Below are 4,484 nucleotides of genomic sequence, written 5' to 3' on the forward strand. Positions count from 1 at the left end.
ACAGGAAGAAATGGAAACGGATGATCCGCTGTGGCGACCCCTAACGGGAGCAGCCGAAAGTAGTAGTAGATTTAGTAAAGACAGTGCACTTTCCCTCCCCCCTCACCGTCCCTATGATTGTGCCATTGATCTCTTTCCCGGGGCCGCCCTTCCCACCGGTCGGTTGCATAACCTCTCCGTCCCGGAGAAGGAGGCTATGCGCAATTATATCACAGAGTCCCTGGCCTCAGGAATCATAAGGCCCTCGTCTTCCCCGGTGGCAGCGGACTTCTTTTTTGTGGCAAAGAAGGAGGGCAGCCTGAGGCCTTACATAGATTATCGAATGCTACATAACATCACGGTGAAAAATAAATATCCACTCCCCCTTATGAGTTCCACGTTCGAGCTACTCACTCACGCCACGGTGTTCACGAAGCTGGACCTGCGCAGCGCGTACCACCTGGTGCGCATCCGGGAAGGGGATGAATGGAAGACGGCCTTCAACACCCACCTAAGGCATTTCGAATACCTCGTTATGCCCTTCGGCCTCACCAACGCCCCGGCCGTCTTCCAGGCGTTGGTCAACGACGTGCTCCGGGACATGCTGAACACGTTCGCGGTGGTGTACCTGGATGACATCCTCGTGTTCTCCAGGACTGAGGAGGAACACCACCAGCATGTCCGCCTGGTCCTCCAACGGCTGCTGGAGAACAGGCTCTTCGTGAAAGCCGAGAAGTGCGTGTTCCACTCCGCCTCCGTGGAGTTCCTTGGCCACATCGTGGAGAAGGGGCTCGTCCGCACTGACCCCAGGAAGACCCGAGCGGTGGAGGAGTGGGCACGGCCCACTAACAGGACGCAACTCCAGCGCTTCCTGGGGTTTGCAAACTTCTACCGGCGCTTCATCAGGGGGTTCAGCCGTGTGGCCGCCCCCCTCACTGCACTCACCTCCAACCTCCGCCCCTTCTCCTGGACCACGGAGGCAGAAGCCGCCTTTTGGCCCTGAAGAGGCTGTTCACAACGGCTCCGGTGCTCGCCCACCCGGACCCGTGCAGGCAGTTCATCGTGGAGGTGGACGCATCGGACACGGGCATCGGAGCCGTCCTCTCCCAGCGGTCGGAGGAGGACCAGAAGATCCACCCGTGCGCCTTCTTCTCCCGGCGTTTCAGTCCTGCGGAGAAGAATTACGACATCGGCAACAGGGAGTTGCTGGCCGTCCACGCCGCCCTAGAGGAGTGGAGACACTGGCTGGAGGGAGCAGGGCAGCCGTTCATCGTATGGTCCGATCACAAGAACCTGACCTACGTGCGGACGGCTAAGAGGCTCAACCCCAGGCAGGCGCGCTGGGCTCTCTTCTTCAGCCGGTTCGACTTCACCCTCACCTACCGCCCGGGCACCAAGAACGTCAGGGCAGACGCCCTCTCCCGTCTGTTTCCCGAGGGGTCCCCTGACGCCCCAGACACCATCCTTCCCCCGGCCCGGGTGGTGGGTGTCGTCACCTGGGCCATCGGTGGTGAGAAGGGCCCAGCGCGCCCAACCCGACCCACGCAATGGACCCCGGAACCGGCTATTTGTGCCTCCCTGTGTCCGGCCCCAGGTGCTGGAGTGGGGCCACTCCAGCCATCTTGCTTGCCACCCCGGTGTCTACCGAACGGCGGCCTTCATCCGCAGGGGTTTCTGGTGGCCCACCATGGAGGCAGACACCAGAGAATTCGTGGCAGCCTGCACCACCTGCGCCCGCAGCAAGGCTCTCCATCGCCCTCCAGCAGGTCTCCTGCGCCCCCTTCCTGTCCCCGGCCGACCTTGGTCCCACATTGCCTTGGACTTTGTAACTGGCCTCCCCGTGTCGCAAGGCAATGACACCATTCTGACCATTGTCGACCGGTTTTCCAAGGCCGTCCCCTTTGTTGCCCTCACCAAACTCCCCTCTGCAGCCGAGACGGCGGACCTTCTCGTCTCCCACTTCGTCCGACCCCATGGGATTCCCCTGGACATTGTCTCTGACCGTGGTCCCCAGTTCACTTCGAAGGTATGGCAGGCCTTCTGTAAGGGGATTGGGGCCACGGACAGCCTCTCCTCCGGGTATCACCCCCAGACCAATGGGCAGGCAGAGCGGGCCAATCAAGCCCTGGAGGCGGCTTTGCGTTGCGTTACCACCAGCAACCCCGCCTCCTGGAGCAAGTACCTGCCCTGGGTGGAGTACTCGTTCAACTCCATGGAGAGTTCGGCTACCGGTTTGTCCCCCTTCGAGTGTTCTCTTGGCTATCAACCTCCTCTGTTCCCCCATCAGGAGTTGGAGGTGGCGGTCCCGTCCACGAAGGCCCATCTCGTTTGGTAGACCGCCCGGGCCGCTCTGTTGCGAGCTACAGAGCGGGCCCGGCGCAGCGCCAACCGGCGGAGAGTGCCGGCTCCAGCTTATCGACCTGGCCAGAAGGTATGGCTCCTGGCCCGGGACCTGCCCTTCCCTACCATCAACCGGAAGCTGGCTCCCCGCTACGTCGGTCCCTACACCATCGACCGCATCGTCAACCCTTCGGCGGTGCGTCTCCATCTCCCTACCTCACTCAAGATCCATCCCGTCTTCCATGTCTCGCGCCTCAAACCGGTAGCCACCAGCCCCCTGTCTCCCCCTGTCCAAGCTCCTCCACCCCCCAGGATCCTCGACGGTGGTGACATGGTCTGGGATGTCGACCAGCTGCTCGCCGTACGCCGCCGGGGGCGTGGGTACCAATACCTGGTGGACTGGGTTGGCTATGGGCCCGAGGACCGCAGCTGGGTTCCCCGGTCCTACCTGGCCGACCCCGCACTCCTGGAGGAGTTCTATCGGGCCCACCCCAACGCCATCGGACGGTCGCCCGGTGTCTCCCGTAGGAGGGGGGGTCCTGTTGTGGTTACACCGCCCCGAGCTGCCTCCCCGGCACGTTCAAGCCACTCCCCCAGCTCGGACGTGCCGGAAACATCCCGAGCGCTGCACTGCACCAGGTGTTTGCCATCATCCATCAGGCACACCTGTGGCAATCAGGCAGCCTTCTACAAGAAGCCTCCCAGAACGTCTCTCTGTGCTTCGACGTACTGAACCCTGCGGTAAAGTTCTGACAAGCCCTCCAGCGTTCCTTGCATTCTGTTTATTCCCCAGTGTCTTACCTTCCTGTCTCTGTTTCCTCCCAAGACTCTCCCTCCGCGATTTCCACGGCTCCCCGCGTCTCCCTCGTCCCCAGCGACCTTCACGTTTTCTCCCCGGACCTCTCCTGCGATCTCCCCCCTTGTCCCTCTATCTGGAACCCTCCTTTCGGACTCGACTTCCCGGATCTCGGACCTGGACTTTCTCGGACAACCCCTCTTGGATCACGGACTGGACTTTCTTGCCAGGTGCACGCACATTTTTTCAACACCTCCTGGTCATTTACATACCGCACCACACATAGGCTAAAAACACTCACGCATAGTTATACACGCAAACCACGGGACACCACACATAGTTTATTCACACATCCCACTAACAGAACGCCTTTTTCACCATACATTTCCCTCCAACAATAAAATGACCGGGCGGCATCTCGGTGGCCTTCTAAGGCTCGTAAAAATCAAATTAACAATCAAAAAAAAAAGCCAACATTAGTCCAACTCACCGAACAGCGGGCGACGTAGTTCTGCCGGACTCCGTCGAAAAGAGAGAATGGAGCTCCGCCTCTAAATATAAACTGGGAAATATGACACCACCTCCGGTAGATGGCACGCTCTCCGGAAAAGGCGGCCCCCCACGCCGTTGTCACGGGAAACGTGACGCGACATCCGGCAAACGAGCGCCCTCCCCATAGACGGAAAAACAACAGAAAGGGGGAGAAAAAAAGAAAAAAAAAAGAAAAAAAGGGACAGTGTGTTTTTTCCAGAGACGGGTTAGGGTTAGAGTTATAGGACCGTGTGTCCGAGGAAAGTGACGTGTTGTTGACAAAATTGGAGTTTGGAGAGACTAGCTTGGTGACCTTCTTGGGCCAGATGGCGTAAGAGAGAGACCGAGTCACGGCTGCACTGCGTTGTGGTGGGGGCACAAAGCAGGAGGTCGTCGACGTACTGCCATAGGGTTGAGCCGCGCGTCAGCGTAAGTGTGCTAAGGCTGTCTCGAAGCGCCGCGTTGTAGATCGTGGGGCTTTCACAATAGCCCTGACACAGCCTTGTCCATGTGTAAGGCCGACCGTCAAATAGGAACGCAAACCAGAACAGGGACGCTGAAGAAAGCGTTGGCAAGGTCCACAACGGTAAACCGCCGTGCAGAAGGGGGAACCTGAGACATAAGGGTGTAGGGATTGGGGACGCAGGGCGTGCGGGCCCTGACAGCTGCATTTACTGCCTGAAGGTCTTGAACGAACCTCCATTCAGTGGGCTGTCCGGGTGGGCGTATCTTCTTCGCGGGGAAGATGGGAGTGGAAACCGGGGAGGTGGGGCAAGGGACAATTATGCCCTTGACACGCAAGGCATTGAATACAGGGCAGATGCCATTAACCGCTTCC

Source organism: Lampris incognitus, chromosome 17 (genome assembly GCF_029633865.1).
Source record: "Lampris incognitus isolate fLamInc1 chromosome 17, fLamInc1.hap2, whole genome shotgun sequence".
Taxonomy (NCBI): domain Eukaryota; kingdom Metazoa; phylum Chordata; class Actinopteri; order Lampriformes; family Lampridae; genus Lampris; species Lampris incognitus.